At 42.8% G+C, this 12020-nt stretch overlaps 1 protein-coding gene across 1 annotated transcript in view; it reads right to left on the reverse strand.

Moving 5' to 3' along the window:
- The window catches only part of LOC119866906 (RAR related orphan receptor A), a 711488-nt gene that overhangs the window by 115210 nt on the left and 584258 nt on the right, over positions 1-12020 (reverse strand). The window lies entirely within an intron of this gene.

The following is a 12020-nucleotide window of genomic DNA, read 5'->3' on the forward strand; positions in this document are numbered from 1 at the left end:
TACTGAGGGACTCAGATTAGCAAGTTTAAGGAAAGTTTTCCATAAAAGGATATTTGAAAGTGAAACAGGAAGCTTATACTTTTTCAGAAGATTTTTGTGACTAATTCTATCTTTTTTTTCCTGCTCATACATTTTTATATTATCTGTTCATTCCTACCACAGAGTTCTTCAATAGTATGCCACCAATAAATCACCAGTTAATTGTTTATTAATGAGACAGTCTACAGAAAACAAACTCCTAGGATGCAGAGCATAAACCAAAATGGGTCATAGGACAGTTGTCTCAAAATCTCTAGTCCTTTAGTGTGATAGTAATACACAGAGTGCTTGTAAAAGCCTGGTACCCGTCATGACACCATCCTCAGAAGTAAGGAATATATTTTGAACAGCTCTCTCTCTTTTTTAAGGTTGTCTTTTTCATTAACTTATTTATTTTTCATTTAACTTATTTAAACTTTCCTTGTACCTTCCAATATGTTATCCATTCAAAAGGGTGGAGGGTGGGTGGGAATGGCAGTCCACGCAGGCAGTATCACATGTATTTTCCAATAGCATAAGGTAGTGATTCCTATGATTAATTCTAACACTGACTGTCTTCCACGTTTAAGGAATGATCATTTGGCATCTTTACCCCACAGAACTTTGCTCTTACTACCCTTTGCTTGGTATGAAATACTGAACGAGCTTAAAAAGGAATCATAATAGGTTATATTACCTTTAAAAATTATATTATTTGGTACTAGGGCTTTTGAAATAAAACATGAAATATTTAATTGGGCAAAATAGCATGCAATATTTCCGGCAAGGAATTTAGATAGAACAAAAATGCGGTAGCCATGGGAGTAAACAACTTACATAAAGTCTCAGGTAGAGACACGGAAAGACCCAGGATAAAGTCCTCAAGGTCTCGCTTCTATTCAGTGTTCTGACTTTTCGGCCACACTCGAGGAGATGACAATAGGTATCTATCTGTGGCAAGTCCCTGACATGGAAATGAGGTGGCCTAACTTTCATCATCTGCAATGATCAGAAACGAAGCCGTTTATATAGATATAAATACCTGCCATAACAGACACCACCGCATCTCAACTAAAAACGGGAAGACGCAGACGAGGTTGATGAAAACGAAATCGTGATACACTAATCCTTATCCCATCACCAAAGTGTTGCCCAAAGAGGGGCCTCCACGGCTTCAGGATAAAAGGCACAAATCATGGACTACCCACTGGGGCTGCCAGGCCAGAGAAGTGAGGGAACGGCCCTTTCTTCAGAGGGCTGAATGGCTGGACTCTCTCGAATGAATAGATAACACCATCGAAGAACAGACAGTCGACATGAAAGTGGAAGCCAACGAAAACAGAAGAACGGAGGAAAACCATCAAAGGAGTGAAAAATAACAAAAGTCCGGGGACTGATTTGATCAGCACCCACATGCTAAACCTGCAGCACGGGAGAGCTGTTTGAAGCCGCTAAAGGGATTTAACACAATCTGGAATGAACAGAATTTGCCATCAAATAGAATAGAAGGGCCACCAAGAGACCTTAAGGAAGGACAACCTAATGGAATGTGAACCCTGCAAAGAGAGCTCACTTGGCAACGTCCTTTTGAACATCTCAATCATTCTAAAGTGCTGTTTAAAACACACGCGCACGCACACACACACGCATACACACACACATGGTCTGGAGTCTGTGGGGAATTTTGATGGGAGCTGCTCATCAAAACTCTTAAATAATGCAAGGCAATGGCAATCCATCCGATCTTCCACTCTGAGGACCCGAAGCAAAGAACAGACGCAGGTTTTATCAAAGCAGCTTCTAATCTTTCTAGCACATCTGCAATGTCCATCTCACCAGGGGCGACCTTCCGAGTGAACTTTGGGAGAGATGTGCTCTTTGGTTTTGTCTGGGTTGCAGTTTAATTCAGCAGGAAGCGGGCCGTGGCTGGGAACCACAGCACAAAGAAAACCGCGGTAAGGAGGTAAAAAATGCGGGACTGATCGACAATAAGTGAGATGAAATAAACGACTGGTAGTTTTTTTTTATGAGACCAGCAGAATAAAAAAACATATGATGGGTTATCACTTTTAAGGCTTATTTCCCATTGCTGCTACTAAGTAGGTAATGATAGAAACAGCACAATTGAGCCATAGCACCCAGATCAGAGAGAAAGACTGAGTGAAGGAGAAAATTAAAGGATCAGAGAGGCTCCTTAAGAACCTATCCAATCCAGGGCAATCACCTGAATAAAACTTTCAATTTCACCCAAGTATGATGCCGGTAAATTGCATTGTGGAGATAAAATATACAGTCTTTTAAAAATTATTGTTTTCATACAGGTGATTGTCCATAACATGTCTGCATTTAGAGTGTTTGGGTTCATGTAAGGTATAAAATCATCAGATGACCAAAAGTTGGTGCCTGTATTTGTAGTAAAGCTAAGAAGTCATATCATGTAAAGTTTATGTGCCAGTGGTCTTTCCTGTGCTAACCTAATTTAGGACAAAGCAGAGGGAGGAGGTATTCCTTAGTTCCTATACGGCAATGGGAGTTTGCATAGGAAGGAAAAGAGAATTTCTCTTCCCACTTGATTATCTTCCCTCTGTTGGGCTGGATATTATTATTACATAGGCAGTGGGGAACAGAAAATTCTTCACTCTTGAATACATTCAATCTCTCAGATCTCAAAAGATCTCCACGAGTCTCCAGAATGGAAGTGGCTGGAATCTTGTTCTTGATTTCCTTCTGTCTCTCACCCTTGGTGTTCATTCCGTACCCTACCAGGCGTCCAGCACAGAGTCAGTGTGAGAACAGGACATGGAGGGGGGAGGGTGAGGAGAGGGATTTAGTCCGCCTTGGCTTTAACCCTTCTCAAAGTCTTCAGGGTCTGTACATGCCTGGATTCCTATCAATGTGAAAATAAGTAGGTTTGTTTCATTATCCTATCCCCACATTTTACTTTCTTTGTCCTGGTAGAAAACAAAATCACCATCCACGTCCATCTCAAACAATCTTAAGTTTGGCAAAAATTGAGAAGGATGGAGTCCTCTTTGCATGAAGGGTCTGGAGGACTCTGAGCACCTAGTAGGTGCTCAATAAATACCGGCCAATCGGGCAGGGCTCGTTTCCTCTGACAGCTGGCCAGAGGCGCAAACTGCTTTGGGAAGCCTGATGAAGAGACCCGCCTTTCTGGCAGAGCCATCTCACTCTTTCATCACTGCACTCAAAGATATTACTGATGTTGGTCCTCTGGTTTTGCTGCTTTTTTCCTCTGACTGGACTAACTGAGTCTACTCTGCTCACTAGCTGCCACTTCAGAATCCTGTCACGCAGCGGAAGGCCAAAGGACATTTTCCCCTAAGTCCTTTTAACTTCCTGGCATTCCGTGTTTCAACCCCACATTAAAGGTGCTAATGTTTCATCCTAGTCCTACCAGCCAATGGGTGGCCTCAAGTCAGACTAGGCAGGGCTTCTATCGGCTCTTTCCCTGTTGGGCACGGGGAGAAGGAACCCAGAAAAATGTTTCCTCAAGCTCATTTTGCAATTTCCCTTTGGATACTATCACTAAAGTTATGAGATCATTTATTAAGAAACAGACACATTCTAAACTAACATACAACAGATGTCAACCCAGGGCCACTGTTGGCCAGCAACACCTATTTCTTGCAAGTTCTCAAAAATATTTTTTTTTTCTTTTTGCTGGCCTTCCCCCCACCCCCTGCTCTCACCCCACGCCCAATCATCTTATAATCCATTCAAGCTGGTATATGGATTCTGTCTCTCTTCCAAGACGAGACCTGACAACTTGAAAAACAAAAATGAACCTCCCCTAATTTTGGCAGGTTTCTCCAAGCCTCAACTAACCCCAGGCAGAGACTGGTGGACGTGCGCCCAGTGGGAGCCTTAGGTTAGAGCCATAATTTTTACCTGCTTTAGCGAACACTCTCCTGATATGTTCTTGAATTCTCATCCTTGGTATATTGCAGGCCCAGGCATTAGCAAACCCAGCAGACTGGTATTCTCTGCAGTTTGGCAGAGCAAGTCATCTGTCCTGAGAAGCTGAGATGTGAGATGCTTCTGCTCCCACAAGGATCTCTCTCTGTCTCTCTGATTTACCCTGTTCCCGATGGTAAAGTATTTTCTGCAAACATGAAATTAGTTATATTTTAAGGGCTTTGGAATGACTAATTTCGACTAAGTTAAACAGGGCAATGTAGTGACTCCCAAGTGACTCGATCTGTGATTCTTGGGAAGAGTTTAATGGACATTTTATTTTCGTTCAGGGTGACCTCACCAATCTTTGTGCAAAATGCCCTTTCTTTGTTGTTTCTTTTATTTTTTTTCCCTTAAAACAAAGTAACCACAATTTTCTAGACATTTCCTAGGGAAGAAAACTCTAATTGCATTTTACTTATCTTTAAGGCCACCGTTCAGGAATTAAAAAAAAAAAAAAAAAAAGAAAAAACAACCAAAATAAACCCTTCTATTTTAAAATTAAAAGTGTAGGTGAAGGTGATTATATCTTTCCAAAGTCAGTAAAACAAATGTGTTGCATAAGTCATTTCAATTCAATTAAGAGAAACAGGTCAGATGCTAAAATATTAGTAAAATCAATTATGAGTAATAGGTCTCCTGTTAACATGTATCACTACAACCGTCTCTCTCATAATTTTTGAATAAATTTACATTTGTTTCATATTCTCTGTGTGCCTGTAATGTACATGTGTGTCCCTGACCAGAGAACCTTCTCCATTCCCTTTTCTTTATTACATTTGCTCTGGTATGCCTTGGACTAGCCCTAATTTAGAGAAGGTTTCTCCAAGAGGAGAGAAAGTCAGCTGGTAAGTTGGAAGGAGCTAGGGAGCCAGGCGGATCTAACTTTGAACCTTGTTTGGTCACTTGTCAGCTGGTCAGCTGGGTCACTTGTCAGCTTCATCCCTCTGAGCCTTGGTTTCCTTATCTGCACATGAGGGTCACGGTACTTTCCCCATGGGGTTGTTGTGTGATTTAAGTACGACAACCCCTGCAGCAGTCCCGCCAGAGTGCCAGGCACATGGTGTTCAATCATCGTCTCCTTCTGGTCTCCTTTCCAAGTCCACAAGTTATTAATATCTAAGAGAGCAAATAATCATAACATTTCAAATTTGATATCTAGGTCTTGTGTTAGGATTAGGGTCACCAAAGTCCCCTGAAAAAGGAGCATCACCCTTGATCTTTACTGTTAATTAAAGGGGGGACCCTCAGATTCTCATGTAGATAACTCATGAGAAGGCAGATCTAGGGGACAATAAATTTGCTGCTGGGCCTTCAGTAAGCCTGTCCTTCAGACCGAACAGGTGACATCTGATGTGGGGAAAAAAAGAATACCACACTGAGTCCATACTATAATTACAAGAACATAGAGGTGACATGCATATGATAAGAGATGAGAACGGAACACTGGAACATCTTTTTGGTAGATTAGTGAGAAAAATGGGCATATGGTTCTCCTCTTCTGTAATATCCTTTCTCATTCTTAAGATGAGGTTAGACATGTAGGTGGAAAACAGAGAATCTTATGGGGGTTCATCCATTTAGTTGACAGGCTATCTAGTCAAGAGGTAAATATCTAAGGAATGGAACTCAAAAACGATTTGACTTTAATGGAATACTTCTCTCCCAACCGCACAGAAGGAACACAAATGTTGATCACGTTGAGGAAGAGGAAGGAAGGACCATTTTGGAGGATGGCCATCAGCTGAGGGGAGCAGACTTGGAGGGAGCCAGCTCCATACAGGAGCTTGAAGAGGTAGAGATGGGAGAAAAAATAGAAATGCAAAAGTTGCAGGGGCGAGGCAAGTAATGTAGGGTGGGTGGGCAGTAAGGGGTTGATTCTTTTGCTCTGTGTGTGCATTGGTATGTGTTGGTATGTGTTTATTTTTGAAGTCAAGAGGCATCCATAAGGTGCACCAATGAGCTCAAAATTTCTTAAGAAAGTCCCAAGAAAGTATTCGAGAGTTTAGAGGATAGCTCACTGACACTCTAACTTATAAAGATGTCGCCTCTGCCTTCGGTTCTGTGAGCCTTGAGGGGAAGGGGGCAGCAGGGCCGAGTAGGAAGGGCAGGGACCCTGGGGTGTGACAGCATGAAGTTCAAGCCCACCTCTGTGGCTCACCAGCTATGCAGGTTGAGCAGGTTGCTGAAAATCTAAAACTTGGTTTCTTCAATTAACACTCACGGTTACACCTCCTAGTCATGGTATCATGAGGTTTAAATGAGATTATACACACATACACACATAACTACATGCATATAAAATGACTGCAACGTAGTAAGCTCTCAAATAATATATCTCTTCTTGCTCAAGGAGCAGAAGAGATAAGAACTCCCATCTCAACACAATAAGAAAATTAACAAAGTCCAGGATGTGGCTCCATCTAGATTTATGTGCCCAGGGAGGGATCAGAACATCCTTCTCCGGGAGCCATGGGTTTAACAGCTGCCGGTGAAAACAGACAGCACTACCCTACAGGCCCCCACTCTGCTTCCCAGAATGTGGTGGTGGATTAGCTGCCATTACCCGCAGTCAGAAATCCTCATGCTCTCTCATGTTTCTTCATCTCAGGGCTGGAGCACTTGGCTGAGCTGATGGCTTGATACCTGTATTTTGAATCCTATAATACCCCATGCTTGGGGTCAGGGGATACAGATAAAGGGGCACAGGGCAGCTTCTGTTCTCTACTGAGCCCTTGGAGAGACTGTTTCTAAGTCCCGAAGATGTGCCTGTCTCATCTGGGAAGCTGGTAACAGAAAAGAATAACACCCCAGCCAGTATCTCTCTAACCAGCAACACGTATCATGAAAAAGGGAGGGAAGATTCACCCCCAAAGTCTCATGAGATGGGGCTCCAAGCACTTACCAGGCGCAGGCAGGTAACTCTGTACCTGGGGCTCCAGCAGCCGGGAGGAGAAGGCTAATCGTGGGACTTGAGTTTACCCAGCAAAACCCATGACAGACAATGCCTGGTAGGCAGAGGAACAATGTGAGACCCTGGTAGCCAGGGTTTGGGGAAACTGCCCTCCTCTAATACAGCTAGTTCATAAGGAAACTGTTTGTGTTTTCTGTTTGCCAGAAAAACCTTTGTGCATTGCTGGAACCTGTTTGTCCTGAACTCCTAACAATAAACACATGGCAACCAGTTCTCCAGATGACAAGTCCTTTTGTTAATGAGCAAGGAATGACTGACGAGGCCTGGCTGCTATGAGAACCCTTAGCTGCCTGGAGTCCCGTGGACCAAGGTTGAAGGGGGCTGCTTTGGAAAGAAGTCTTGTTTCCTCACTCCATGCTGCTCCTTCACATCCGGCAACCCATGAGCATTGTTATGGATAGATCTCATTTGGGTGAGCTGCATTCATTTATTTTTTAATTTTAATTTTTTAAAAGATATTTTATTTAAATTCAATTTGCCAACATACAGTATAGCATCCAGTGCTCATCTTATCATGTGCCCTCCTTAATGTCCGTCACCCAGTTACCCCATCCTCCCACCTACCTTCCCTTCTGCAACCCTTTGTTTCTGTCCCTTGAGTTAGGAGTCTCTTATGGTTTGTCTTCCTCTCTAATTATCCCCCACTTGGTTTCCCTCTTTCACTATTTCTTATATTCCACATTCATTTCATCCAAAAAGTGCCAATGCTATGCGGGAAAGCAAATGCATCTCCAGAAGACTCCTGATTCTCAATATAAAGAGTTTTAGAAACACACAACTTGGTAGGTACAAATCCACTCACATACATATGACACTTTACATCCTGTTTAATGTATGTATGCATACATACAGACACACACATGTATTTGTGGTTTGGGTATTCACAAGGGCAAGGTAAACTTGAGAACATGTGAACCGATAGTGTTAAAAAATTAAAAGTAGAAGTGTTGATCAAACCCCATAAGGGTGTGTGTTTCTCCAGGCTGGTATGATGACGTGTCTCCGGCGTGTATGAGACTAGTGCCAGCACATGCACCCGCTCTCTCTCCTCTCACCTCGTTGTCTATTAAAATCTGTCTCCCACACTTGCTGGGCACCCTCCCAGTTGCACGAGGACTGTCACTGGTTGGCAAGGATTGAGAAATTTTGACTTCTGTTTGTTGTTTTGCTGGTATCTGTTGTTAACTAAAAGTTAGACTATCCCTTGTAGTCCTTAGAAAGGTTCAGAAAGAAATCAAGAGTTTGGAAGAGCACCAAAGGCGTGTTTAGGGGAAGTCTCAAGGAATTCCAGTGGTCACAGAGTTTAAGAGATTCTAATCTTGGAACCAAAACAGACCCCAAATATGTCAGAACCTCGTTCCAGGAAAAGAGTTTGGAGAAGGAAGCTTCTCAGGTAAAAATAAACTGATTTTCCTTGAATAATCTCGCACTTTGCACAAATAAGAATGACCACACCTCCGTTCCATGGTTGGGGCAAATCCAGGTTTGGCACGATTAGCTCAAAGGTTTGCTGAGTCAGTGACAAGGCTGTAGGAAAGCCCCTTGCTCCCAGCCCAGTGTCACACATAACTCTGAAGCAGATCTCCAAGAAAATAACTTGAAGAAGATTGGATGGAAAAGGTCTCCCCGTGTGAGATGGGCTTCATATAAAAAGACGCTGCATTTTGAGGAAGACTTCCACAGTATCAAAGTGTTTCAAAACAACATCAAAAACAACCCCCCCCGGCAGCCCCATGATTTTTCCTTTCTATCTGAGAGGAAGTTATCAAAGGCAAGGTTGATAGATATTCTCTGCTGGTGAACCCAATGGGTTCAGTCTTTTTCGGGCTCAGTGTTATGGTCTCAGAGCCCACCACAGTGCTTGGCACACCACAGTTGGCCTTTTTATTTTTCAGATTACTTGAATAAATAAAGAAGTCATGCAGGGTGGAGGACCTAGTTGGTCCTCTGTCAGCGCTTGTCCACTAATTGAAACAAAAAGGTGATACCCGTGCCAGTGAAATTTGGGGCCTCTATTTTTACCTCAAAAATATAGGAGCAAAAGGTGAACTCTGTACTGAGTCTTGAAAGGCAGCAAGATTTGAGATAACGACTCAGCAAGAGGCAGAAAAGTGAGTGAGAATCTGGCTCAGTGGACACCCTGTCCACAGGCTCCCTCAGAGGGATTATAGGCAGAGCTGTCACGGGCCAATTTCAATGCCTGTGAGTTTCATAATGCAGCGGATGATGAGCCATATTAATCACGAAGAAAGAATAAAGCAAAAACATATATACAGATAGAAAAGCCTCTAATAGTGAGCTTCGTTAAGTCCAGTCTTTATTAGGTCTGCAAAACTGGGGATGGGGCAGATTTGCCCCAGAGAGGGCAGAAAGCCTGGCTGCCTCTGGTCCTTGACAACAGGTGCTAAGCCCGAGCTGGAGCAGGGTTGTTTCAGGCATAGGGTCCTACTGTGTTAGAGACTGGGGTGGCCCTGTGCGCATGGAGGTGGGGGGAAGCGAGGAAGCTGAGACTGAGATGCTTAAAAATTAGGGTGTTGTGCTCTCGAGAGTGATAATGGGAAGTCAAACTCTGGACTCTGGTTCTCAAAACTATTAAGTCACAGAGAAGTGACTGGAGCTTATAGCTGAGGGCAATTTTGAATGGATTTTGAATGAATAATCATTCAATGACACGACCCTTATAGACCACAGATAAGCTGTTCAACAGTCTTCTATTACTACGTATTTTTCTTTTCTTGGCCATTAACACTTAGCTTGGCTGGTTTTCTCCTCTTGTGTTCCCGAGGTGTTGGCAGAACTAACTAGGGACTCTAAGAATCTGATGGCAGCACCATGCTCAGAAACAGTAATGGAACAATGCTTGAGTAGCAGGACTTAATCCTCTCTCAACTTTGACCAAGTGTGGAGTACACACTGACACAGAGCCCTTACACACACACACACACACACACACACACACACATCTTGAAACCTATTCTTTTGTGTGCATTCCAGGTACCTGGCATACAGCAGTGCCCAATAAATATGTCAAATGTTGAATGACTGGATTAAAATAGTAAGAAGCAGGATACCTACTCCATGCTACATTTGCTCCTATCAAACCTCAACTCACCATAAAATTATGTGGACACAACTTTTTTCCATGTATTTATTCTCCCTAATGGAACTTTGTGAGAATCAGGATGCATAGATAGTATGTTCTTTCTTTATACTTTGGTGACAAAGGTAAAAATAATTTATTTTCTCATTTCAAGATAGCAGAAAGTCATCTTTCCTGTGAGGTGTTGTTTTTTTTTTAAGTAGACTCTGTGTCCAATATGAGGTTTGAAGTCATGACCCCAAGATCAAGAGTCACATGCTCTACCACAAGTCAGGCAGGGTACCTATCTTCTGAGTCTTATCTTTTAAAGGCAGTCTCTTCCTCAACCTCCCCCTCCCCCAATTACTCTTCAAATGTTGCTTCCCCAAACAGACAATTTCTTTGGCATTTTTCTTGTGTTACCATTTCCCAAATCTTGCTAATCTTCTGGATTTGAAGCTCATGCAATTTTTTTTCATGCGATTTTTTTAAATATACATTTGTCCCAACACCTCCTGCTGACACATGCCCAAAGGTGCTCAGCTTAAAAAGGGAGTGGTCTTCAAAAACATAAACTAGGTGTTCCCTGATCAAATGAAAACTTGACAGGTATTCTCACAGGGAATACTGGAACCTTTCTCTCACCAGCTGTACAAAGGTTAAAACTTGTTCTTGGCAAACGAGTTTACACTGAGGTATCCTACATGGACTGTCCCTTCCTGTGGTTCACTAAATTCTAATTGCAATTATGTTGGACATAAGCTGCTTACTGTAATGTTTTATAATGAAAAGTGCACTCTCCAGAATTCAATACCCAGTAATGGCTTCTTTGATTTAAAGCATGATTATGGTAATAAAACCACTACACAAATGGACACATCTTCTTCAGTAGCTCATCTTTCTTTGGAGACAAAGGCAAGTTCTGATTCCTCCGACTGTTGAGGATCAAGTTTAGTTTTAGACACTGTCAGCAGCTATTCCAGTTTGATTTGATCCTCTGTGTTATAAAATATCTTGGGGCTACAAATATGGCCACCCATCTTCACAGATGATGTATTATGATGATTCCTTTTGGGTACATTCATCATCAGTGGGGTTGTGGGATGTTTGGTTTTGCTTTGTTTGCTTAAATATGTGAATTTTATTGCAGAAGAATATTATAACCCATAAGGGAACCCTGAAACTTACTCATAACCCTTGAACCTTAAACACACTGCTTTCCTTCTTCATCACTCTCACAGCCTCGACATCTGTAGCATGCAAGCTGTCTGGCCCCCATGCTTCTTTGTATCATTACTTCAACATAATGAATCATGACGGATTGTAGCACAAGCACCAGCCATTCTGACCACTTCACTGGGGCTCAGGAACTGGCAGGACAAACCCAACTGCCCAAGATTTTAGGGCTCTATGATTTCTAAGGTGTAGAACCACAGACATTGCTTGAGGCGCTTTCTGAAGAAGATGCATAGCTTCGCCTGCATTTCTGGGCCTAGGCACAGGAAGCCATTGTCCACATGAGGCTGATCCTGATCCTCTCTGTTTCATTTATCCAAAGCGGCTTCTATTTCACAGAGTTCCATCCACCTTCTTGGAGGCCTTCCCCAACCATTCCTGCCCAGTAACTCTCCTCTGCCTTCCTTTCAACTCCAGGAGCTCCCACGGTCAGCATCTCTCAGCATCTCCCTCTGTTGCAAGACTGTCCCTGTTTCATCCCCCTGACCACACTCCACTATTCCTGGAGTGAGGATCCGCCTTAGCCTTCCCTGGAGCCCCCAGGGTATGGGATGCACTGCAAATATTAGCGCATATTTACACAATGATCCAAGTAACATTGCTGATCGACAAAACCGTCCATTGGAAAATTAAGTAAGTGAAAATAATGTAGAAAATGGGGTGAATGGGTGATGGGCACTGAGGGGGGCACTTGACGGGAGGAGCACTGGGTGTTATTCTGTATGTTGGCAAATTGAA

Source organism: Canis lupus, chromosome 30 (assembly GCF_011100685.1).
Source record: "Canis lupus familiaris isolate Mischka breed German Shepherd chromosome 30, alternate assembly UU_Cfam_GSD_1.0, whole genome shotgun sequence".
Lineage (NCBI taxonomy): Eukaryota > Metazoa > Chordata > Mammalia > Carnivora > Canidae > Canis > Canis lupus.